This window comes from Dermochelys coriacea, chromosome 2 (genome assembly GCF_009764565.3).
Source record: "Dermochelys coriacea isolate rDerCor1 chromosome 2, rDerCor1.pri.v4, whole genome shotgun sequence".
Lineage (NCBI taxonomy): Eukaryota > Metazoa > Chordata > Testudines > Dermochelyidae > Dermochelys > Dermochelys coriacea.
In genome coordinates, this window is record NC_050069.1 from 219487437 (window position 1) to 219515418 (window position 27982).

Consider the following 27982-nt stretch of genomic DNA (forward strand, 5'->3'; position numbering starts at 1 on the left):
AAACAAAAGATAATCTAACACACCTTGCCTGGCTTTTACTTACATTTTTGTAATATGAGAGACTTTTTGGATGGTTTATAGGAGAAGGAGTTTTCTGACGTGATGCTTCTCTGCTTCCCAAGAGAACACACAATACAGAGCCTCCGCTTTCCCCCCTCCCCCCAGGTTTGAAAGTATTTTCTTTCCCCATTGGTCCTTTTGGTCAGGTGCCAACCAGGTCATTTGAGCTTCTTAACCCCTTACAGGTAAGGAGGAATTCTAGGCTACCCTTAGCTGTATGGTTATGACAAAAGCATTAACAAAGTGGTCTCCTCTACTGCTTTACATGGCCTTAATGCTAATGTTTTTTATTTTGTGATGAATATGACTTACACATTCCAGGACTGGCTGCAGTGAATATACATAGCTTGCTTGGAATGAACAAGATCAAAAATTTCCCTGAGTCTTCATATCAATGCTTAATGTAGTAATACCGACTTCTTATACATATAGAAGTGATGTGACTTACTCAAGGTCATTTGGTAGAGCAATGGCTAAGCCCAAAAGAGAAACCAGGTCTCCTGAGTCCCAGGGTCCACTGACCTTATTACTTGCCTCGAGGAGAGAAATTTCCCCTATGAAGGGGGAGCCCTTATGCTAAGCATTTAGAAGTCTATCACCCACCTGAGCCCCAGAGCAAGCCACAAACAAGGGGTGTTTCTCCACCTAACTTGCGTGCAGGGCCTATTCCAGTAAGCGTGCTCAGAGGCTGCCTAACTTCACACAAAACAGGCTGCTTATTGCCACACAAAAGAGCCAGGAGTGGGGGAGAACCAGGGCCCCCCTCATAACCTTTAGCCCAGTGTTTCCGGTATTCACCTGCCTGCTGATGAGGAGAAGGCCTTGAGCAGGGATCTTCTACCTCTCAAAAGAAGTGCTTTGAACACTGGTCTCAGATGTTTTAATGGAGGTCACCTTCAATTTCTCAACTTTAATTAAATATTATTTGTGCCAATGACAGAACAAGAATGACTCTATAGCCCAGTGGTCAGTGCACTCACCTATGAAGTGGCAGCTCCTTGTTCAAATCCCTTCTGCTCATTAGGGAGAGAGGCAATTTGAACCCAGGCTGTCCCAGGTGAGTACATTAGGCTAAATGTTATGAGTGAAATATTCTTTCTTTTACAGCTTCACATGCAATTGATGCGGAGGAGCATCTACCTTCCCCCAGTTCTTAGATCACTCGCTGAGATATGCACCTCCCTGCGGCCCAGTCTTAGATGGCTATTTCTGACCCAGAGGTGGGGCTTGGGACACACCTTTCTCATTGGCATCTCTCTTTCGCCATTTTCCACCTACCATGCTGGCTTTCTGGATTGCATTCTCAGGCAACTAGTTCTCTCCATTCACTGTATAGGAAGCCTAGATGCCTAATTCAGGCTTTGTGGATTGCAGTGTTCTTCCTGTGATTTTCTAGGCACTTAAAAGTTAGGAGTTACAACATTGAGGATTGCAACACCTAAGTCCCTTTGTGGATCTGGGCCTCATTGACTTCAGCAGGAACAGGCTCTGTGTTCCACTAATCATTTCACAAGGCAGTAGGCAAAAGCTTTCATTATATTCTCAAAATAAATCCTACCCCACATGGACTCAAACTCAGGGGAAAAGGAGAAAATCATTTCCTTTAAAATAGTTGTAATTTCAGAATTGAAAGGGGAGACAATTATAGAGAAAAACGAGGGAAAAAGTAGGGGTTGTCTTTAAAGGGGAGTTCCATACATTAGCTGAATATAGACTCACAATAGCTACAAATAGCTGTGGCTGAGAAAGTATCCCTTTACATGATTAGATGATCTCAATATTAATAACAATTTTTTGATGATTCTTGGTTGCTTTGGTCACAGATATTTTGATGATAAAATGAACTGAATTTAATCCAAGTCAAGACACCACTGTATACATCGTTTTAGAGAAATAATATGACTGAGACGTAGTGGAGAAACAGGACTGAGAAATACTGAAAGATAACTGTAACATTTGAGATGTACAGAAAAAAATCATGATACTAATTAAAGTTTTCATTAGATTCCCATAATGAGAAACGGGCAAAAATGCCACTTTATTTCTCTAGAGACAGTTTGAGCAGCACGCAAGGAGAGGGGGAAAAAATAGCTCAGCATCAAATCATTTGTGTTTTTGTCTTACACATGCGTGCACGTACACACACATACACTCAAGTAAATGGGGCACATTTTCTGTAGTAAAAGGTCTTGAAATAAGGCGTGGCAAAATACTTAACTCTATTTAGTTAGCTGTTCACAACAGGCATGTGTTTGCTTGTGTGTGTGTCCACACACAAGAGATGACAGAAAAATCATACGTACATGAAGCTGAGAACATATACTGAAAATCTGAATATCAGAACTAAAGATAAAACTCCAGACTATATTTTTAATGGCTTTCAAGTCTAGCTCTCTAGATAATAGCCTATAGATTTGCTTAATACTGTGAGGTTTCGGAGTAGCAGCCGTGTTAGTCTATATTTGCAAAAAGAAAAGGAGTACTTGTGGCCCCTTAGAGACTAACAAATTTATTAGAGCATAAGCTTTTGTGAGCTACAGCCCACATTATCAGATGCATAGAATGGAACATATAGTAAGAAGATACATATATATATACATACAGAGAAGGTGGAAGTTGCCATAAAAACTGTAGGAGGCTAATTAATTAAGATGAGCTATTATCAGCAGGAGAAAAAAACTTTTGTAGTGATAATCAAGATGGCCCATTTAGACAGTTGACAAGAAGATGTGAGGATACTTAACTTAGGGAAATAGATTCAATATGTGTCATGACCTATGCACTCCCAGTCTCTATTCAAACCCAAGTTGATGGTATCTAACTTGCATATTAATTCAAGCTCAGCAGTTTCGTCTGTTTTTTAAGCTTTTCTGTTGCAAAATTGCCACCCTTAAATCTTTTATTGAGTGGCCAGAGAGGGCTTCTACATCCATAGTGGCCAGGATGGTATTTTCTGGAAGATCGCTGATGGTTTGTAGTTTCCTCAGGAAGTCAGTGGTATCTCGAAAATAGCTGGAAGTGCTGATAGCATAGGGCCTGAGGAGAAACTCCACATAGCCAGACAATCCTGCTCTTAGGGTGCCAATGCCAATGCCTATACCATCTGCTCAAGAAACTCCCTGAAAAAGCACAGGAACAGATCTGTGCAGACACATGCCTAGAACCCCGACCAGGAGTATTCTATTTGCTACCCAAGATCCATAAACCTGGAAATCCTGGATGCCCCATAATCGCAGGCATTGGACTCTCTCCTCAGGCCCTACACTACCAGCACTCCCAGCTATCTTCGAGAAACCACTGACTTCCTGAGGAAACTACAACCCATCGGTGATCTTCCAGAAAACACCATCCTGGTCACTATGGATGTAGACGCCCTCTGCACCAACATTCCACACAAAGATGAACTACAAGCTATCAGGAACAGTATCCCCGATAACGTCACGACAAACCTGGTGGCTGACCTTTGTGACTTTGTCCTCACCCACAACTATTTCACATTTGGGGATAATATGGACCTTCAAGTTAGTGGCACTGCTGTTCTTTTGCTGCTTCTGTTCTTTTTGAGGATACAGACTAACACAGCTGCTAGTCTGAAACCTGTCATGATAACTGTCTATCATCTTGTTACCCATATAAATGTTCAATCCCTTTTGTCTCCTTAAATTCTTGCCCTCAATGATTTCATGTGGCAATGAATTCCACACCTTAATGAAGTGTTGTGTGAAAAAGTATTTCCTTTCATCAGTTTTGAATTTCCCACCTTTTGATTTCATTGACTGTCCCCTTGTTCTTCTGTTATGAAATAGGATGAACACAGGTTCCTGATATAACTTCTCTACACCATTCATTCTTGTCATTCTTCTCTGAACCTCCTCTAGCTCTGGAAATATCCTTTTTGAGATAGGGTCACCAGCACTGTCAGTGAGGCTGTACCATTGATTTAAATAACTCTTTCTTTCTATTGCTCACCACCCATATCTTATGCACCATGACATTTTGTTTGCTTTTTTTTTACTGTAATAGCATGTTGAGCAGAGGTCTTCATCAGGCGGTCTACAATGATGCCCAAGGTCCCTTTCTTGAGTAGTTACAGTTAATTTAGAAAAAAACTCTGTAAGGTGAGCAGTTTAATTTTCTTCCTTCTAATATGTATTGCTTTGTATTTATCAACACCGAATTTCATTTGCCTTCATCTTACCCATTCACCTAGCTTGTTTAGGTCTGTTTGAAGAGTCTCACAATCCTTTCTGGTCCTGCCTAAATGAATTATCTGTGATATCTGCAAAAGTTGCTACCTTGCTAATCACCCTCCTTTCCAGCTTATTAATAAATATATTAAACTATACAGGATGTAATATAGAACCTTGAGGCACCCTGCTGTTAACCTTTTGACATGACAAAAATGTTCTATTTAATCCTACTCTACTTTCTGTCTCGTACCCAGTTTTTGATCCATGACCACACTTTGACTCTCTCCTCAGAACAACTTAACTTCTTTAGCAGCCTTTTCTGTGGGACCTTGTCAAGGGCCTTTTAGAAGATTAAAAAATTATGTAAACTGGCTTTCCTTTATTGACACAGTCAAAGAATTTTGAGTGATTAGCAAGACACCATTTTCCTTTGCAGAATTTGTGCCGGTTAGACCCTATTGTGTCATGATTTTGCAGGTGTTTTGTTATTATGCTTTTAATTGTCATTTCAACCAATTTGTTTGCTATAGAAATAAGGCTGATAATTCCCACATATCACCCCTATCGACTTTTTTAAAATCTAGATGCAACCTTTTCTGCCTTCCAATCCTCTGGAACAGTAGCAGTTTTTAATGGGATTGCATTTTGTTAGCAGTTTAGTCATTTCATGCTTAAGCTCCTTCTGAACACCAGATGTACCATCTGGGCCTCATGACTGATTGCTTTGTAAATTACCAGTATGTTCCAGCACCTCTTCTACCTCAGCTTTATTATCAGTAAAAAAGAAAATCTGAGGTAGATATCAACACAATGTCCTCTGAGGTGAAGACTGATGCAAAGAAATAATTTAGCTTCTCAGCAATATTCCTATCTTCTTAATTGCTTTCTTTAACCATTGGTGATCTAATGGACCCAGTGATTCTTTTGTAGGCAACCTATTTCTTGTTTAGGTATGTCTACACTTCAAGCTTGGGTGTGATTCACAGCTCAAGGAGACATACTCATGCTAACTCTCATTGAACTAGTGGACTAAAAATAGAATGTAGCTGTGGAGACATGAGCAGCAAAACAGGTCAGCAGCCCTGAATAGGTATGTAGGATATGTGTGACACTCTGCCCCATATTCATCATAGTTGTATGATTATAACATAATTACAATGCATCTTGTACAAAAGGTGTCATGTGAGGTGTTTATGAAAAAGTTATGATTTGCCAAATAAAATTATCCTATTTGTATGAATGTATCATTTTGGTATCTGGAGTTATGAATATTGATGATGTATTTGTATTTCATAGAATCATAGAATAGAATCATAGAATATCAGGGTTGGAAGGGACCCCAGAAGGTCATCTAGTCCAACCCCCTGCTCAAAGCAGGACCAAGTCCCAGTTAAATCATCCCAGCCAGGGCTTTGTCAAGCCTGACCTTAAAAACCTCTAAGGAAGGAGATTCTACCACCTCCCTAGGTAACGCATTCCAGTGTTTCACCACCCTCTTAGTGAAAAAGTTTTTCCTAATATCCAATCTAAACCTCCCCCATTGCAACTTGAGACCATTACTCCTCGTTCTGTCATCTGCTACCATTGAGAACAGTCTAGAGCCATCCTCTTTGAAACCCCCTTTCAGGTAGTTGAAAGCAGCTATCAAATCCCCCCTCATTCTTCTCTTCTGCAGACTAAACAATCCCAGCTCCCTCAGCCTCTCCTCATAAGTCATGTGCTCTAGACCCCTAATCATTTTCGTTGCCCTTCGTTGTACTCTTTCCAATTTATCCACATCCTTCCTGTAGTGTGGGGCCCAAAACTGGACACAGTACTCCAGATGAGGCCTCACCAGTGTCGAATAGAGGGGAACGATCACGTCCCTCGATCTGCTCGCTATGCCCCTACTTATACATCCCAAAATGCCATTGGCCTTCTTGGCAACAAGGGCACACTGCTGACTCATATCCAGCTTCTCGTCCACTGTCACCCCTAGGTCCTTTTCCGCAGAACTGCTGCCGAGCCATTCGGTCCCTAGTCTGTAGCGGTGCATTGGATTCTTCCATCCTAAGTGCAGGACCCTGCACTTATCCTTATTGAACCTCATTAGATTTCTTTTGGCCCAATCCTCCAATTTGTCTAGGTCCTTCTGTATCCTATCCCTCCCCTCCAGCGTATCTACCACTCCTCCCAGTTTAGTATCATCCGCAAATTTGCTGAGAGTGCAATCCACACCATCCTCCAGATCATTTATGAAGATATTGAACAAAACGGGCCCCAGGACCGACCCCTGGGGCACTCCACTTGACACCGGCTGCCAACTAGACATGGAGCCATTGATCACTACCCGTTGAGCCCGACAATCTAGCCAGCTTTCTACCCACCTTATAGTGCATTCATCCAGCCCATACTTCCTTAACTTGCTGACAAGAATGCTGTGGGAGACCGTGTCAAAAGCTTTGCTAAAGTCAAGAAACAATACATCCACTGCTTTCCCTTCATCCACAGAACCAGTAATCTCATCATAAAAGGCGATTAGATTAGTCAGGCATGACCTTCCCTTGGTGAATCCATGCTGACTGTTCCTGATCACTTTCCTCTCCTCTAAGTGCTTCAGGATTGATTCTTTGAGGACCTGCTCCATGATTTTTCCAGGGACTGAGGTGAGGCTGACCGGCCTGTAGTTCCCAGGATCCTCCTTCTTCCCTTTTTTAAAGATGGGCACTACATTAGCCTTTTTCCAGTCATCCGGGACTTCCCCCGTTCGCCACGAGTTTTCAAAGATAATGGCCAAGGGCTCTGCAATCACAGCCGCCAATTCCTTCAGCACTCTCGGATGCAATTCGTCCGGCCCCATGGACTTGTGCACGTCCAGCTTTTCTAAATAGTCCCTAACCACCTCTATCTCTACAGAGGGCTGGCCATCTCTTCCCCATTTTGTGTTGCCCAGCACAGCAGTCTGGGAGCTGACCTTGTTAGTGAAAACAGAAGCAAAAAAAGCATTGAGTACATTAGCTTTTTCCACATCCTCTGTCACTAGCTTGCCTCCCTCATTCAGTAAGGGGCCCACACTTTCCTTGGCTTTCTTCTTGTTGCCAACATACCTGAAGAAACCCTTCTTGTTACTCTTGACATCTCTTGCTAGCTGCAGCTCCAGGTGCGATTTGGCCCTCCTGATATCTTTCCTACATGCCCGAGCAATATTTTTATACTCTTCCCTGGTCATATGTCCAACCTTCCACTTCTTGTAAGCTTCTTTTTTATGTTTAAGATCCGCTAGGATTTCACCATTAAGCCAAGCTGGTCGCCTGCCATATTTACTATTCTTTCGACTCATCGGGATGGTTTGTCCCTGTAACCTCAACAGGGATTCCTTGAAATACAGCCAGCACTCCTGGACTCCCTTCCCTTTCATGTTAGTCCCCCAGGGGATCCTGGCCATCTGTTCCCTGAGGGAGTCAAAGTCTGCTTTCCTGAAGTCCAGGGTCCGTATCCTGCTGCTTACCTTTCTTCCCTGCGTCAGGATCCTGAACTCAACCAACTCATGGTCACTGCCTCCCAGATTCCCATCCACTTTTGCTTCCCCCACTAATTCTACCCGGTTTGTGAGCAGCAGGTCAAGAAAAGCGCTCCCCCTAGTTGGCTCCCCTAGCACTTGCACCAGGAAATTGTCCCCTACGCTTTCCAAAAACTTCCTGGATTGTCTATGCACCGCTGTATTGCTCTCCCAGCAGATATCAGGAAAATTAAAGTCACCCATGAGAATCAGGGCATGCGATCTAGTAGCTTCCGTGAGTTGCCGGAAGAAAGCCTCATCCACCTCATCCCCCTGGTCCGGTGGTCTATAGCAGACTCCCACCATGACATCACTCTTGTTGCACACACTTCTAAACTTAATCCAGAGACACTCAGGTTTTTCCACAGTTTCGTACCGGAGCTCTGAGCAGTCATACTCAAATGTGTTTACTCCTGGATAACACCCAAAGGTTCATTTGCATGCAGGCTAGCTAGCACATCATGAATGGCCTATTCAAGTGGAATGGCCCATCAGCAAAGACAATGGACCATGGAAAGGGCTTGTATTCACCTGGGCACATTTCAGCCAGCCTGTAAATAATGGCTACTATGACTCAGTGAGCATGCAAGATCATGTGACCAGACCACATGATACTGAACTCCATTTTGGTACCTATATAACACTTGAAAGAGCCTCTGGAAGACAAATGGACTTTGAACAGGGGAGAGGGGAACCCAAGCTGCAAAGCAGAGGCAGCTTGTGCCTCAAGCATCTGTAAACCTGCTTGTATCATCAGTCAGGGTGAGATATTGCTGATTCAAATCCTATCTAGTGTGTGTAAGTCTTAGATGGTGGTTTTGTTTAATTTCCTAGGTAACCTGCTTTGATCTGTTTGCTATCACTTATAATTTATCATTCTGTAGCTAATAAACTTGTTTTATGTTTTAATTTAACCGGTGTGTTTTTAAGTGAAGTGTCAGGGAATCTTGCTCTGTTAGCAAGGGTGTTGCATATCTTTCCCACATCAAGGGGGAAGCAGACTAATTTAATGAGATTGCATGAGAGCCCTATGAAATGAAAGACAGTATAATTCTGGGTTTATACTCCAGTAGTGATGCAAGGCTGGGGAGCTGGGAAATTGGCTGGTATCTTCATCGTTGGTCCGTGAGTGGCTTAGGTAAAGCACTCAAGTGGCTCAGTTGGGTGTGTGGCGCCACCTGCTGTAGTGTTGGGTGATAAGAGGGCCCGGGGGGCTGAGGTATCACCAGCAGACCAGTGTGGGAGGCCAACCCAGCTGAATGGTTCCAATGGCTTCCAGGCTGCACCTGGGGTGGTGTGGTGTGGGGGGGAGAGGGAGGAGAAGAACATCTTGTGACAGTATGTACTTGGGTTGACTAGCCTCTCTTGCAGCTTGTGCTGTCATGGCTACATTCTACATTAGCTGACTAGTCCAATGAGAGCTAGCACAAGTATATTGCCTCGAGCTGGGAACAACCCTCCCTTCCCCAGAAGCTCGAAGTGTAGACATGCCCAAAGACTCTCTCATCAATTTTTTTCCCACTTTTAACTATTTGCTCTTCAAAATCCAATTTGGCCTTTCTAATTTCTCTCTTACATATTACCTGTTTCATTTATTGCTCCTGTTCACTGACTTCACCAGGGTCAGATTTCCAAATTTAGAAGGACTTTTTCCCCTCTCAGATAGCCTTGCCATTTAGCCATATTATAGGTTTTCTCTTTGCTTTCCTGGTTCTCTTTTGCTCAGTGGTACGTATGCCTTCTGAGACTATTAATACTTTTTAAGGAGTATCCATGCCACCTCTAAGGATTTTACCTTTTTTACTTTTAACTTTAGGGCCTTTTTGGCTAACCTCATTTTATTGTAATCTCCCTTTCTCTGCCCCTTGGATGTGGAACCTAATTATATTGTGGTCACTATTACTTAATGGCTCAGTTACTGTCACTTCTTGAATTATCCCCTGTGTGTTGCTGAAAACTTAATGAAGATTAGTTTCTCTTCTTGTGTGCGCTAGCTGCTGTCCCAAGCAACAATCCATTATGGTGTTGAGAAATTATTTCACTAATGTTTATCCCATTTCACCTGTTTATATGCAGGTAGTTGGAGTCTCCCCCACTGTTATCATTTTGTTAGATTTTGCTGCCTTTTTGGTCTCTCCCACCACTGTACACTCAATTTCATTTCCTTGCTCAGGAGACCTGTAGCATAGCCCCACTAATATATTTACATTCTTACAGTTGGGATTTGTATCTATATAGATTCAACCATGTCATCCTTTCCATTCAGAATTTTATCTCACTAGAATCTCTGGAATCCTTTAGGTCGAGAGGTAGTATCCCATCTCTTCACCCAAGTCTGTCACTGCACACTGAGCACTGCAAGACTTTTTTCATTGAGCTATCCAAAGGGACTCCTAAGTCTTTTTCATCAGAGAATCCCACATAGTCAGTTTTAATTAATGCCGGAACTTTAGACTACTTAGTACACATTGGCATATCTCACACTTATCCAAGTTGGAGTTCATCTGTCATCATGCTGCCGAGTCCTCCCATGTGTTTATGCCCATCTGGAATATCTCATAATCCTCTGTGTTTTTCACTAGCCAAAGGAACTTAGTATCATAAGCCAACCTCGAACAACTCATCACCCACTTCCACCTCCAAATAGCTAATAATGTATTTGAAAATATTAATCTCAATTGCAACTCTGGGGCACTATTAAACTCTCAAGAACACGTCTCAATATGACTTTGGGTATGTCTACACTATAGCTGGAGGTGTGATTGCAACACATGTACATACCCACACTAGCTTTAATCTAGCTAGGATGGGTAAAGTCCAGTGAAGATTGGGCTAGCAATGTGAATACATACTCAGGGTTTCTGGAAGATTTGTACAGCCTGTGCAGAGGTCTATGCTCAGATGTGTTCACTTCTATTTTATAGCCCTTCTACCTCAATTAAAGCTAGTGTGTGTATACCTACCCAAGCTGCAACCACACCTCTGACTACACTGTAGAAATACCCTTTGGTTCTTATGGCTTAACAAGATTTTAACTTACAGCAAGACATTCTCCTCCCCCCGCCCCACACACAAAGATTTCTTATACTTTTTAATATTTTTTTAAGACATGAGAAGGAATTCTTCTGCTCTACTCCATGCTGATTAGCCTCAACCGGAGTATTGTGTACAGTTCTGGGCACCACATTTCAGAAAAGATATGGACAAATTGGAGAAAGTCCAGAGAAAAGCAACACAAATGATTAAAGGTATAGAAAACATGACCTATGAGGGAAGATTGAAAAAACTGGGTTTCTTTAGTCTGGAAAACAGAAGACTGGGAGGGGACATGATAACATTTTTCAAGTACATAAAAGGTTATTACAAGAATGAGAGAAAACTTGTTCTTATCCTCTGAGGATAAGACAAGAAACCAGGGGCTTAAATTGCAGCAAGTGAGATTTAGATTGGATATTAGGAAAAACTTCCTAACTGTCAGGGTGGTTAAGGGATGGAATAAATTGCATAGTGAGGTTGTGGAATCTCTATCATTGGAGATTTTTAAGAGCAGGTTACACAAACACCTGTCAGGAATGGTCTAGCTCAGTAGTGGGCAACCTGAGGCCTGAGGGCCATCAGTGTAATCTGCTGGCAGTCCACGAGACAGTTTGTTTACACTGAATGTCTGCAGGCACAACTGCCTGCAGCTCCAGTGTCCGTGGTTTGCCGTTCCCTGCCAATGGGAGCTGTGGGAAGCAGCACGAGCCGCAGGTTGCCCACCATTGGTCTAGATAGTACTTAATGCTGCCATGAGTGTCGGGGACTGGACTAGAGGACCTACTGAGGTCCCTTCCAGTCCTATGATTTTGTGGGCTCTTGTCAAAGTTTCTTGGAGACCATAGAGGGGAAGCTAACTTGTCTAACATGGTCTCTCATCCAAATTCTGACTCAGCCTAATAATGCTTAGCTTGTGAACTCTTACATGACAACAGCACAAAGTAGTTTGGCTATAGGCTTTTGCCACCTGACTTTTATTCCTCAGCTCCAGAAATTTGAGTTAATCACCACTGAAAATTCAGGGAAAATTGAGCTCTTGAGGCTAAAAGAAAACAACCTCCCTGCAATTTTTAACTGTGTTTTCCAACTCCTCCCACAAAATATGAAGATAAAGAAATGGAACCTACATAAATATATGTTGACCAAGCACATATTGTTAAAAGTCTGACAAAAATACCCATGCAAAAATAGTGGTCTTTTTAATAAGTTAAAACACACTCTTTCAATACTACTAATATGTCTGTGTTATGGTTTCATTTCCTCTGCTTTGTAGGATAGTAAAAAGTAAGTAGAAAGTACAAAAAATTTAAAAAAAATCCCTACTCTCTAACTGTTTTAGTGAAGGGAAAACCTCTAAGGTCTTTTAGGAAAATGGTAATTAGATAATCTTATCTTTCTCAAAAAAAAATCTCAGCACTGTTTGTTTGCAATAATACTGTCTTGAGATATGAGCTTACCAACTCTCATAGGTTAAGAATAATTGCATAGGAGAGCCCAAACAAAAATGTAGATGCTTCAAGAATTGGTATTGATGATTAAGTAGATGATGGTCATAGATGACCAAAATACCCTGGCTATTGTGAAGATTCAAAAAGCACACTTAATCTGAATTTCACAGCTGGACCTTTTCTTGGTGACTAGACATCATGGCAATAGCTGACATCTAAAACCTCAGATAGCGTTTTATAATAGAACTAACTACCCTAAACTTTTCAGGCTTCCAGATCTCAATCTTGCAACTGAAGTCTATTCTATTTACAGGTCAGTGCTCTTCTAGAGTTGAAATCTTTTAGATAAGATTCAAAGCCAAGCTCCTATCCGCTTACAGATATTTAAAACCCTTTGTAATGTTTAGAACAATGGAAGTATAGTCCCACTGTTTTGTGATATTTTCCAAGTGAGTAATTACACTGTACGCCTCAGGTACATATTCCCCCCAGGTCTTCAGTTACTTGTTACTCTTCATTTTCTGCCTGGTTGCTGCATGTTATACAAAAACTAATACCTTTCATTCCTGAGATGAAGCCATTTCAGTGCTGGCCAAAGTGACCCTTATGTATATATTGTGATTGATAGCATATAGTAGTGGCCATGGGTGACCCTACCAGGAGTACAGGACTCCAGATAGCATCACTCTTAGGATCTTAAGTATACGCAAGCTTCTCCACCATGTCAAGGTGGCAGCCCAAGGAGAAGAAATAAAAATGTTTCTTGCAACTTGGAATGTCCGTACCCTACTAGATGAATCAAAACGTGAAAGACTCAAATGCAGAACAGCAATTGTTGCCTGAGAACGCTTGAGGTACCATATTGACAATGCTGCTGTCAGTGAAACAAGACATGCAAATGAAGGCCACTTGAGGGAAGAGGGCGGTGGTTGCATTTTCTTCTGGAAAGGGAAACCAGCAAGTGACAGGTGAATACATAGTGTTGGCTTTGCAATGAAAAACCTTCTAGTCAACCACCTGAATGAGCTTCTCGTCAGCATCAATGAGCACCTTATGACTCTCCACATCCAATTGGTCAATAAGTCATTTGTCACTATCAGCAGTGCATATGCACCAACTCTTGATGCTGAAGAAGAAAAGAAAAAATCCTTCTACACTGACCTTGATAAAATTTTGTCATCCATTCCAAAAACAGATAAGATAATCCTCTTAGGGGACTTTAAGAGTTGGCTGAGACTCTAATGTATGGAATAGCACCATTGGGAAGGAAGGAGTGGGCAAGACCAATTCCAATGGCATCCTTCTACTCAGCAAATGTTCAGAGCACAACCTTGTGATCACAAACACAATCTTCAGACAAAGCAACAAGTACAAAACAACTTGGCAACACCCCTGCTCAAAACAGTGGCACCTCTTAGACTGTATCACTGTAAGAACACAGGGTCTAAGAGATGTCCAAATCACCCATGTCACGAGAGGAGCTGGACTGAGCACCGCCTGGTGGGTCAGTCATGTCCATCAGTATTGCACGAAAACATAGAAGGCAATCCAAATCACACAGATGGCAATACAACATCCAAAGATTTCAGTCCTTAGTGCACTAAGAGAACTTCCAAACACTCCTCAATGAAAAACTAGCCATATTCACATCTGGAAATAACAACATAAGTGTCAGAGAAGACTGAGAAGCCCAAAACAGACCATCTATGAGGTTTGTGCGGAATCCATTGGCCTTGCTATCCGCCACCATCAGGACTGGTTTGACAACAACATTGAGATTACAGTCCTTTTGGACCCAGAAGAGAAAAGCTTTCTGAGACTGGCAAAACCAACCACTATCCAGTCAGAAGCACAGCTCTTTCCATCAGCTCAAAGCTGAAGTTCAAAGGAGCATTGGAAAAATCAAAAACAAATGGTGGGAGGACAAAGCAAAATAAATCCAAACATTCGCTGACAGACATCATATGCGGAGGATTTTATTATGAGACAAAGATCCTATATGGACCAAGCTCATATGGCCTCACACCTCTGAGATTCGAAGACGGTATTACCCTTCTTAAAGATAACAAATTCATCAAAAAGCGCTGGAAGGAACACTAACAAAAGCTTCTAAATTGAGAATATACAGTGACTGATGACACCATTGACTCTGTTAGAGAATGAACAGGCTGACCCAGAGGCGGATTGAGTAAACAGGTTTTTTTATTGTGGTACTTGTTCCCCTCGACTTGTTCCTCAACCCTGTCTTCCAATACCACCTGCAATTGTTGAGTAAGCACTTAAATACAGCACACTCTTTTTATCTAAGTTAGTATGCAAATACCTACATTTACTACAACACCCCCAAAACCCTTATTGAGTAATATGACTGCTCACATAATGAATATTAATAGCTGAATATAATATGAATATAATTATACCAGCCCCTGTTTACAGCATTAAGCATATTATACAGACGTTTTTACCTTGAAGATAGATTTCTGTGCAGTAATTGTAGTCACAAGCCCCCTTAATCAGCAGTTCTCAGGTTAGGGAGAAAGGGGCCATGACCCCAAGCTCTTTTATGTAGCTGGGAAAGGAAGGGAGGGGGGAGATAACACTGCTTTACACAAAGAGTATCCTTTAGATCCCCATATTCCTTATGCAACGGCAACACTTATCAATCCTTAACAAGCAGAAGGGAAGGTAGAGGGATACCACTTTATCTATCAAGCACAGAAACAGTGCCCATGCTTTTACCCCTTCATACCATGTAAGCACACCAGCAGTTTCCCAGGTCTCTACTTAACCCCACAATATCCCAACAGATTCCATCCCTTAGCACCCAATCTGGGAAACTCTTGCCAAGGAGGAGGAGGTCTGCAAACCAATTAAACAAATGAAGAACAATAAATCACCAGGTGCTGATGGCATACCAGCTGAAGTACTGAACACTGGGAGAGAAACACTGACTAACAAGCTTCACTTGCTGCACCTCAAAATCTGGCACACCAAAGAAATCCCTGCTGATTTACATAATGCTAACATAGTCACCATTTTCAAAAAGGGAGACAGGGCCAACTGTGGTAACTATAGAGGCATCGCTATGTGCCCACCTCTCCATCTTGCTAGAACCTTACTGAATCACCTACTCCCTAATGCAGAGGAAATACTTTCAGAGTTCCAGTGCAGCTTCAGACCATCATGAGGCACAACCAACATGATTTTTGCAGCCAGACAGATCCAGGAAAAATATCAAGAACAACACCAGGAGCTGTATATGGCCTTTATCAATCTGACCAAAGCCTTCGACTTTGTCAATCATGAGGCTCTGTGGAAAATCATGTCAAAGTTTGGCTGCAAGCAAATTTTTCACTATTGTAAGACTCCTCTGGATCAGCTGACTGCCTCCATCCTGTGCAGTGGCTCTACCTCTGAGCCCTTTGTCATCCGAACTGGCTAAAACAAGGTTGTGTACTGGCACCCACTCTTTTCTCCATTTTCTTAGCAACTATGAAAACATTAACCCAAGACCATCTACCACAGGGCACTGACATCCAATATCAAATTGATGGCAACCCCTTCAGCCTTTCTCGTCCCCGTGCCAGAGCTAAAGTAATATCAGCAACTATAACTGAACTCCAATACGCAGATGATTGTGCTCTAGTTGCACTCTCTGAGGAGGATCTTCAAACAGCCCTTACTTGCTTCTCTGAAGCTTACAAAAGTCTCGGGCTAACTGAACATCAGCAAAACAAAAGTTCTCCACCAGCCAGTCCCCGGTCAATCATCAGACCCAGCAAGGAAGATCTATATTGACAAAGAAGAACTGGAAAATATAGAATACTTTGCCTATCTTGGCAGCCATCTCTCACATAGGGCAGACATAGATGTTACGATTCAGCACAGAATTTGTTGTGCCAGCTTTGCCTTTGGCAGACTGTCTCACTGGGTGTTCAACAATCACAACATCAGAACACATACTAAACTTTTAGTTTATAAAGCAGTGGTAATCCCAGCTCTACTCTATGGCTGTGAGACTTGGGTGACCTACAGAAAACACCTGAAAAACCTGGAACGCCAGCACCAGCACTTTCTTTGGAAAATCTTCAACATAAAGTGGGAGGAGCATCGCACTAATGTCAGTGACCTCACAGAGGCCAACATCTTCAGTGCTGAGGCCCCGATTATCCAGCACCAGCTGTGGTGGAGCAGGCATTGTGTGCACATGCCTGATGTGTGCTTACCAAAACAACTGTGGTATGCCCAACTCACCAAAGGAGAAAGGAAATAAGGAGGCCAAAGGAAATGATGTTTATCTTGAGGTTGTCTTTAAAGCAAGAGATGTGGCATCGACACGGCACACTTGGAGACAGCAGCCCCGGATAGGGATAACTGGCAAAGACTTGTCACAGAGGGAACATCCACTTTTGAGGAAAATCACCTTTCCCTGGTCACAGAAAAATGCTAGAAAAGAAAGCAAAGACAACGGTCATGCAGCACTTGCGGCCCAACCCTGTCTTCCAACACCACCTGCAATATCTGCCAATGAGCCTCAAGAATTGGACTGTTCAGTCACCAAAGGACCCATGAAAAATAAAACCTGTGAGAGAGTTAATTCTCGACCTTGAGGGATTGCCAATGATGATAGCAGCAGTGTGCAATGGTACCTTCCTTACTGCTAACTCTCTTTCCGTCTCACCTGCACTAAGGGGCTGCCCCCTTATAGAGACATTTTCCCCCAGCATTCTTTAAGGTGAGATGAATTAGGGGTAGCTGGCCTTTTAAATTTGGCAGTAGCTGATATTACCATTTTACAACTGGCTGCTGCTAATTGCCTTTCTTTTTGCTTCACACTTGTTATATTTCCCCTTTCTTATTTTTAAGGAGTTGGCTTATTCTCCTATGAAACATATGTGAGTTTGTGAACCAGTTTGAGGTCTTTGGGAGTTGCTATATAAGTGTCAGAGAAATCACCACTTCCTGGTTCAGCTGGATTGGAAATATCAAGGAAATAACCTCTCAGTCAAAACTAGGACATGGAGGGAGACACAATTAAAAATAAAAATTACATGAAAGTTAACTACATGTTAATACATCTCAGAAAAGGTTTCAGTTTTGAATAAATATTTGGACATCCTTTTGTCTTAGACTCGTGTATGCACATTTCAAAGGAATATATTTCACCTGATATAATGATTTGTTATAGATCTTATAGAGCCATAAGTGTCAATATTTGGCATTCCAGTCTAGTGCAGGGCCAGTGCTCCGCAATCTGACTCTACAGTCTTCTGCCATTTATAGGCTTCGTACCCTTAACTTCTGCATAGGTTTTCATTTAATTAAACCAAAGCTTTTGTAATAGTCAGTGCATCATGCCTTTTCCTTTTAAACCAAATTCATTCAGTTACCACTCTAACCGACTTGCCCTTATATATTCAGGAGAGGCGCTTTGTTCAGTGTCACTTATTCATTTCAATGCTCAACTTGATCTTTCTGACTTTCTGCCTAGCTCCCTCACGTAGTCATTTTTTATTCTTTTTCTTTGCAATTTCACTTTCCAGTCATGCATTGCTTCTGTAACACCTTTATTTCCTGTTAAAGTAAGACATGTGGATGGGAATCTGGGAGGCAGTGACCATGAGTTGGTTGAGTTCAGGATCCTGACGCAGGGAAGAAAGGTAAGCAGCAGGATACGGACCCTGGACTTCAGGAAAGCAGACTTTGACTCCCTCAGGGAACAGATGGCCAGGATCCCCTGGGGGACTAACATGAAAGGGAAGAGAGTCCAGGAGAGCTGGCTGTATTTCAAGGAATCCCTGTTGAGGTTACAGGGACAAACCATCCCGATGAGTCGAAAGAATAGTAAATATGGCAGGCGACCAGCTTGGCTTAATGGTGAAATCCTAGCGGATCTTAAACATAAAAAAGAAGCTTACAAGAAGTGGAAGGTTGGACATATGACCAGGGAAGAGTATAAAAATATTGCTCGGGCATGTAGGAAAGATATCAGGAGGGCCAAATCGCACCTGGAGCTGCAGCTAGCAAGAGATGTCAAGAGTAACAAGAAGGGTTTCTTCAGGTATGTTGGCAACAAGAAGAAAGCCAAGGAAAGTGTGGGCCCCTTACTGAATGAGGGAGGCAAGCTAGTGACAGAGGATGTGGAAAAAGCTAATGTACTCAATGCTTTTTTTGCCTCTGTTTTCACTAACAAGGTCAGCTCCCAGACTGCTGTGCTGGGCAACACAAAATGGGGAAGAGATGGCCAGCCCTCTGTAGAGATAGAGGTGGTTAGGGACTATTTAGAAAAGCTGGACGTGCACAAGTCCATGGGGCCGGACGAATTGCATCCGAGAGTGCTGAGGGAATTGGCGGCTGTGATTGCAGAGCCCTTGGCCATTATCTTTGAAAACTCGTGGCGAACGGGGGAAGTCCCGGATGACTGGAAAAAGGCTAATGTAGTGCCCATCTTTAAAAAAGGGAAGAAGGAGGATCCTGGGAACTACAGGCCGGTCAGCCTCACCTCAGTCCCTGGAAAAATCATGGAGCAGGTCCTCAAAGAATCAATCCTGAAGCACTTAGAGGAGAGGAAAGTGATCAGGAACAGTCAGCATGGATTCACCAAGGGAAGGTCATGCCTGACTAATCTAATCGCCTTTTATGATGAGATTACTGGTTCTGTGGATGAAGGGAAAGCAGTGGATGTATTGTTTCTTGACTTTAGCAAAGCTTTTGACACGGTCTCCCACAGCATTCTTGTCAGCAAGTTAAGGAAGTATGGGCTGGATGAATGCACTATAAGGTGGGTAGAAAGCTGGCTAGATTGTCGGGCTCAACGGGTAGTGATCAATGGCTCCATGTCTAGTTGGCAGCCGGTGTCAAGTGGAGTGCCCCAGGGGTCGGTCCTGGGGCCCGTTTTGTTCAATATCTTCATAAATGATCTGGAGGATGGTGTGGATTGCACTCTCAGCAAATTTGCGGATGATACTAAACTGGGAGGAGTGGTAGATACGCTGGAGGGGAGGGATAGGATACAGAAGGACCTAGACAAATTGGAAGATTGGGCCAAAAGAAATCTAATGAGGTTCAATAAGGATAAGTGCAGGGTCCTGCACTTAGGATGGAAGAATCCAATGCACCGCTACAGACTAGGGACCGAATGGCTCGGCAGCAGTTCTGCGGAAAAGGACCTAGGGGTGACAGTGGACGAGAAGCTGGATATGAGTCAGCAGTGTGCCCTTGTTGCCAAGAAGGCCAATGGCATTTTGGGATGTATAAGTAGGGGCATAGCGAGCAGATCGAGGGACGTGATCGTTCCCCTCTATTCGACACTGGTGAGGCCTCATCTGGAGTACTGTGTCCAGTTTTGGGCCCCACACTACAAGAAGGATGTGGATAAATTGGAAAGAGTACAGCGAAGGGCAACAAAAATGATTAGGGGTCTAGAGCACATGACTTATGAGGAGAGGCTGAGGGAGCTGGGATTGTTTAGTCTGCAGAAGAGAAGAATGAGGGGGGATTTGATAGCTGCTTTCAACTACCTGAAAGGGGGTTTCAAAGAGGATGGCTCTAGACTGTTCTCAATGGTAGCAGATGACAGAACGAGGAGTAATGGTCTCAAGTTGCAATGGGGGAGGTTTAGATTGGATATTAGGAAAAACTTTTTCACTAAGAGGGTGGTGAAACACTGGAATGCGTTACCTAGGGAGGTGGTAGAATCTCCTTCCTTAGAGGTTTTTAAGGTCAGGCTTGACAAAGCCCTGGCTAGGATGATTTAACTGGGACTTGGTCCTGCTTTGAGCAGGGGATTGGACTAGATGACCTTCTGGGGTCCCTTCCAACCCTGATATTCTATGATTCTATGATTCTATGTAATTGGTGTTCATGTCATAGTAGCCAGAAGGCCACATTGTCTGAATACTTTTCATTGAGGGCAGAATTGGATCTTGCTTTTTATTTACTTAAAAAGCTTTAAAAAGACACTTGAACTAACATTTTTCTGTTAACTATTTTCATTTCATGATGTTACTTATCTTCTTTGTCTTGAATAGATTGATGTATCTGTTTAGCCAACTAGCTTGCGATCAATAATAATTTATATCCCAGCATATTATATGGATGCAAATAGAATGTATTTGTACAACATATAACAAGCACCACTCCAATAATGGTTATTAACTCAATACCTGTGTATGTCTGATACAACAAAAGTATCGTATCTCATGATATTGCTGTCGCTCAGCCCATGTTCAGAGATACTCAAAATGTTATGACATCTCTAGTACATATATTATTAAATTGTGGAGTGGGAAGAGGGAGAAAGAAGGAAAGGAAATTAGGAAAACGCATCTGATATTCGTTGCTTAACAGACATTAAAAAGTTTTTAAGATCATTTAGTGAATTTTTTTTTCTGCTTTTCATTAGTATTTCTCAATTTTCTTTCTAACAGCTCACTATGACACAAATCCTGATGTCTCTACTCAGGCAAACTCCAGTTCGCTCAGTAAACACTGAATACAGACCTTGGGCTTTACAACAAGTAGCCACTGGATGTAGCAATGATATGTTGCACTTCTATAATACCTTCCATCCAAAGATCTCAAAGTAAACTTAAATTAATTAAGCTTCACAATAGTTGTGATCTAGGTCATTTTGAAAAAAAAAAAACCCCTGGGAAACAGTCACAGTGAAACTGAGAGTTGGGATTCCTCAAAGACCGCTTCCACTTGGCTTTTCCAAAACATCTCACCCAGTTCTGTCAGAACATTTTATCTAGTTCTCTAGAATCTAAGAAATCAGTTCAACTCTGGACTCCTCGCTGAGGCTTCTTTATTGGCATACAATCAAACTACAGGTTTCAGAGTAGCAGCCGTGTTAGTCTGTATTCGCAAAAAAAAAGGAGTACTTGTGGCACCTTAGACTAACAAATTAATTTTGGCATAAGCTTTCGTGAGCTACAGCTCACTTCATCGGATGCATTCAGTGGAAAATACAGTGGGGAGATTTATATACACACACACACAGAGAACATGAAACAATGGGTTTTATCATACACAATGTAAGGAGAGTGATCACTTAAGATGAGCCATCACCAGCAGGAGGGGGGGAAGGAGGAAAACCATTCATGGTGACAAGCAAGGTGGGCCATTTCCAGCAGTTAACAAGAACATCTGAGGAACAGTGGCGGGTGGGGTGAGGGGGGAGAAATAACATGGGGAAATAGTTTTACTTTGTGTAAGGACCCATCCACTCCCAGTCTCTATTCAAGCCTAAGTTAATTGTATCCAGTTTGCAAATTAATTCCAATGCAGCAGTTTCTCGTTGGAGTCTGTCTTTGAAGTTTTTTTGTTGAAGGATAGCCACTCTCAGGTCTGTAATCGAGTGAAGGATTCTAATTGAAGGAATTCTCCGACTGGTTTTTGAATGTTATAATTCTTGACATCTGATTTGTGTCCATTTATTCTTTTACGTAGAGACTGTCCAGTTTGACCAATGTACATGGCAGAGGGGCATTGCTGGCACATGATGACATATATCACATTGGTAGGTGCGCAGGTGAACGAGCCTCTGATAGTGTGGCTGATGTGATTAGGCCCTATGATAGTGTCCCCTGAATAGATATGTGGACACAGTTGGCAATGGGCTTTGTTGCAAGGATAGGTTCCTGGGTTAGTGGTTCTGTTGTGTGGTGTGTGGTTGCTGGTGAGTATTTGCTTCAGATTGGGGGGCTGTCTGTAAGCAAGGACTGGCCTGTCTCCCAAGATCTGTGAGAGTGATGGGTCGTCCTTCAGTATAGGTTGTAGATCCTTGATGATGCATTGGAGAGGTTTTAGTTGGGGGCTGAAGGTGATGGCTAGTGGCGTTCTGTTATTTTCTTTGTTGGGTCTGTCCTGTAGTAGGTGACTTCTGGGTACTCTTCTGGCTCTCTCAATCTGTTTCTTCACTTCAGCAGGTGGGTACGGTAGTTGTAAGAATGCATGATAGAGACCGTGTAGGTGTTTGTCTCTGTCTGAGGGGTTGGAGCAAATGCGGTTATATCGTAAACTACATTGAGTTGATTGAGCTCAGACATATTGGGTAGGTACAGTGCATACCACACATCCAAAGTACAAAATCATTAATCAGATTATATACACATTCTAAAACAAACTGCTGTATGCACCTTCCATTCCATCGTATTATGCACTCTATGACTAGTTCATTGATTTCTGTAGACAATCCCCATTTAGATCATGAACTGTTCATGCACTGCACATCATAGTAGGCCGCAGCTATCACACATTGCTTACTGTTCTACTATCTCTTTTCTACTAGCTATATATTTTACATATTTACAAGGCTACTGTAAATTCATGCCTTGTTCATATTTTCATTCCTTTCCCAGAATAGACCTAAGTGAATTGGCTAAAGTCACACAGCAGTTTTGGGCCAGGATCAGGAACAGAATCCAGATTTCCTTTCTCTCAGTCCTGCATTTCAATCATTAGTCCAAGCTTCCTCACTTAAGAAAGCATTGGCCAGTTTTTTCAACAATGGATATATAGCAATTGAATGCGCAAACTGGGGACTGAGATCCACTCATACACCTAAGTGGCCATTTTGCAAATAAAATATCCCATTTTTGCCCACATTTGCACCTTTTTGAAAATGTGGCCCTGCATATGCATGTAAAAGTGTCTTAATATGTTAATATCTCTCTAAAATGGTTGCTCAGATATTCTTATGAAGCTATTGTTAAAAAATTTGTGTGACAGGTGTTTTCAGTTATTACAGTGTGTGCTAAACTCACTTGAGCACTGTGGGTCTGTGTAAGGTGGTTACTGCTGTCCCCCCATCCATCTGGGAGGGAGGCCATGCCCCCTCACTACAAGTCCTCTGGAAGAGCATAGTTCGGGGGAATTAGCATAAGGGTCTCTGACACTCAGCGGGTTAACACAGTACTGGGTCTAAGAGCCTCGGTCCTCTGACCAGACAGGGCACTAAACAGTTAGGGGGCTCTAGACTATAGTCAGGGTACAGCAGCAGTGTCCATAAGCCCTGGCCCTCCAGCAAGGCACCAAGCAATTAGGAGGCTCTGGCCAGTATTCAGGGCAGAGCAATAATGAGTATCTAAGCCCAGGCCCTCAAACAGTGCGGGGGACAGCAAACTGTCGGGGGTCCTGGCTCTGGCAGATCACTGACAAATGCAGGCCTCTTGGCCTGTGATGGGGAGGCTGACACCCCAGGGGTGGAGTGACTGGACAGGCCCACCCAACTCCACTGCATCTTAGCCCAGGGCCCTTACAGTGGCAGAGTGGTGTGATAAAACATAAATCTAAGTTTTGCCAAATGCTTAGGTCAATGGGAACATGAAAGTTCTTAGCACCAGGACATAACAGAAATATGCACGTGTGACTAATATGACTGTATTGCAAAAGAGTCTAAATCAAGTAATCATAGAGTCACAGAAACGTAGGGGGAGAAGGGAGCTCAAAAAGTCATCAAGTCCAGTCCCCTGTGTTGAGTAAGAACCAAATAAATCTAGAAAATCCTTGACAGCTGTTTGTCTAACCTGTCCTTAAAAGCCTCCAATGATGGGGATTCCACAACCTCCGATGGAATTATTCCAGAGGTTAATTACCCCTTATAGTTAGAAAGTTTTTCCTAATATCTAACTTAAATGTCTTTTGCTGCAGAATAAGTCTACTACTTCTTGTCCTACCTAACAGCCCTTAATATATTTGACTGTTCTCAGGTCTCCCACAGTCTTCTTTTCTCAAAACATAATATCCAGATTTTTTTTAAACCTTCCTCATAGATCACGTTTTCTACACATTTTTACATTTTCGTTGCTCTCTTCTGAACTCTCACCAGTTTGTCCACATCTTTCCTTAACTGTGGCTCCCAGAACTGGACACAATACTCCAGCTGAGCCCTCATCAGTGCTGAGTTGAATGGGACACTTACCTCCTGGGTCTTAAATACAACAGTACTGTTAACACACCCCAGAATGACGTTAGACTTTTTAGAATCTGCATCAATTTGTTGATTCATATTTAAGGCCCTACATAATTCATGATATTGCAGAAACTGCAGATCCCATAATATTAGGCTCCCACCGCCATTTTAGCAGCGGGAGCTATGCTATGTGAAGGGCTGACAGTGGGTGGCTGACAGTGGCAGTCCCGCTCTCAGCACCAGGTGGCTGACTGGAAAATTGTGGAAAAGTAATAATGTACTTTATTACTGCATATAATTTCCATTATTAATTTTCCGCAATTTAACATGGCTTGTCTGCAACTTAGTCACAATTTTTTGACAATCATCCCGTGATTCAAATAGGACCTTACTCATATTCACTTTGTGATCCACTATAATCTCCAGATCCTTTTCAGCAGTACTACCACCTCGCCTGCTATCCTCTATTTTGTAATTGTGAATTTGATTTTTCCTTCCTAAGTGAAGTACTTTGCACTTATCTTTATTGAATTCCCATCTTGTTGAATTCAGACCAATTTTCCAATATGTCAAGGTCATTTTGAATGCTAATCCTCTCCTCCAAAGTGCTTACAACCCCTTCCAGCATGATGGCATCTGCAAATGTCATAAGCATACTCTACAGTTGATTATCCAAGTCATTAATGAAAATACTGAAGAGCACCGGACCCAGGACTGACTCCGGCGGGACCCTCCCAGTTTAAAAGTGAACCATTGATAACTACTCTTTGAGTATGCTTTTTCAATCAGTTATGCATCCACCTTATAGTAATTTCATCTAGACCACATTTTCCTAGTTTGCTCATGAGAAAGTCATGTGGGACCGTGTCAAAAGCCTTATTAAAATCAAGATATTATTAACCGAATGGCTTTAAGATTTAATTTAGAAAATAAAGTTTTTTGGAAGAAAATGTACATGTGAAAATAAATTTCTGAATCTGGTAAATTTCTTCTTTTGTTTGTTTTTCTTTATTTTATAAGAGATAGATTCTTTCTCGTAGATATTTTTCTAAAATTAAAATGATAAAAGCCCTCTAAGATCAGATGTTGCACAATATGCTTCTATCTGAAGCAAATATTTCAGGCTGAAGTACAAATATAAATAATAAGGTGGTGGTTATTATAATGAAAATGCTGCCTTACACTTATGTATAGTAGGAACAGAAATTATTCACAGGATCTAGACCATACATGAATAGGAGTTGGATCATTTTAACTTACAGTGACAAAACTATTCTCTGGGCTTCAAGCAGAGTGCCAAATGAATTGCCTGAAGTTAAGAATGGCAGTGAACATGGCTGCTCACCAGTTTGGGAAAAGAAGAATGCCTGCTGTATAAGCAAAGTTTTAACCCATGATAAGCTGGTAAGAGGGGTGGAGGAATATTCTAGAAATGTGTGACTACTTGGCAGATACTTAGGGCAAAAAGAATGAAACTGGGACACCTATTGTTCAAATATAGGTATGTGAAGTTTAGTATTGAAATCTGTATTCAGGAATAAATATTTATTGTGATTTATTGTGATCTACATTCATAAAACTTCTTGGTTCCTGAACCCACTGAGCAATAGATTTTGTGACAAAACGAGATTGGTAATAGGCAAAGCTCAAAAGGGTTGGTTCAGATAAGCATCCAGAATTTGAGGTGCTTATTTTTATGTCTTTGGCTAGGAAATTGGACTAGAATTCTGACAAGACTTGGCTCTTGTGAGATTTCCAGTAATTCCTAGCTTCAGCCTGGCTTGGAATATACTGGAATGCTGTTATAACAATTGATTTAGGAAATCTCTGTTTTGATCATGAGATCTGTTTGGTCACTACACCAAGATCCATAAAATTAAACAGTGGACTTGCTATGTTCTATGGCCTGGGTTACTCAGGAGGTTAGATTAAATTAGTGGTTATCAAACTTTTTTTCTGGGGACCCAGTTGAAGGAAATTGTTGATGCCTGCAACTCAGCAGAGCTGGGGATGAGGGGTTTGTGGGGTGGGAGGGACTCTGGGCTGGGGCAGAGGGTTGGGGTGTGGGAGTGAGGGCTGTGGGGTGGGGCTGGGAATGAGGGGGTCAGGGTGTGGGAGGGGGTCAGGGCTCTGGGCTGGGGCTGGGGATGAGAGGTTTGGGATGCAGGAAGGGATTATAGGTTTGGGGGGCTCAGGGCAGGGGCAGGGGATTGGGATCTGGTTTTGGGTTACAGACTTACCTCCGGCAGCTCCGGGTCAGCGATGCAGCCGGGGTGCACTGCGGGCCACACTGCACACTGGAAACAGCCAGCAGCAGGTCTGGCTCCTAGGCAGAGGCACGCAAACATCTCTGCACGACTTGCACCTGGAGACACCGCCCCCTCTCAGTTCCCATTGGCCGGTTGCCTGCCAATGGGAGTGCGGAGCCAGTGCTCAGGGTGGGGGCAGCACATGGAGCCCTGTGGCCCCCCTGCCTAGAAGCTGGACTCACTGCTGGCTGCTTCCAGGGAACAGCACGGTGTCGGAAAAGGTATGCACTAGCCTGCCTTAGCTGGGCAGGACCGACGATGGGAATTTTAACTTCCCAATCAGCGGTGATGACCAGAGCAAGATGACCCAGTGCCTTACATGCTGCGACCCAGTAGTGGATCATGACCCATAGTTTGAAAAACACTGGATTCGATTATCACAATGCTCCCTTCTGGCTTTCTAATCTATTAATCTAAATCAGACCCAAGCAAAAGATCTAATTATCATCTTACTTATCTAGTATTTATGCTAGTTGTAACTCAGTTAACATTAGTGGAGTTACTCCTTATTTACTGGTGTAACTGAAATCAGGATCACTCTCCGAATCTCTCTCATATAAAGCCAGTGAGCTCTGCTAAACAGGTCAGACAGCTTATAATTATCTCTAATCGGCACTTCCACAAGATGTGACATACTTTACTTGCAGCTGAGTGGCAACTCAAAAAGGTGTGAAGGTCTTTTTTACCCTTCAGTAAAGAAAAGAAAACTGAAAAAATTACTTTCATTCTCATCCTTAGAACAAAATGCCCATTGATCAGTGTAAATGGGGACAAGCCTATCCGAACCACTGGGAAATGTCTCTTAGAAACTAATTTTTAATCTATATATGTGATCACTAAATTAAATTTCCCTGCATCATAACAACAGTCTCTCTGGCTTCTAAGTACTCCCTCCAAATGATTCTCCTTAAAATGCATCCGATGAAGTGAGCTGTAGCTCACGAAAGCTTATGCTCAAATAAATTTGTTAGTCTCTAAGGTGCCACAAGTACTCCTTTTCTTTTTGCGAATACAGACTAACATGGCTGCTACTCTGAAACCTGTCACTTAAAATGTAAATTCATATTTCTCCCTTTCTCTGATATAAACTATCAGGTGACAAATGGTGCTGTTTCACCCAGACATGACAGTAAAGGGCTATATCAGCATTTACATAAGAAATATTTTTTAGCCTTTTTATTCTTTTCAGATGCTCTGTTCAAGCTCTATTATTCTTAAAGTGGCCAGATGTCCCAGTTCTTCTAGAGAGACAAGGTGGGTGAGGTAATATTTTTTATTGCACCAACTTCCGTTAGTGAGAAAGACAAGTTTGTCACATTCTTCAAATATAGCTGCCTAAAGTTTAGTACTGAAATCTGTACTCAAGGATAATTTTTTTTGTGTGATTTAGGTCTCTACATCATCTGTATATCACTCTCACCAACAGAACTTGGTCCAATAAAAGATATTACTTCACCTGCCTTGTCTCTCTAATACCCTGGGAC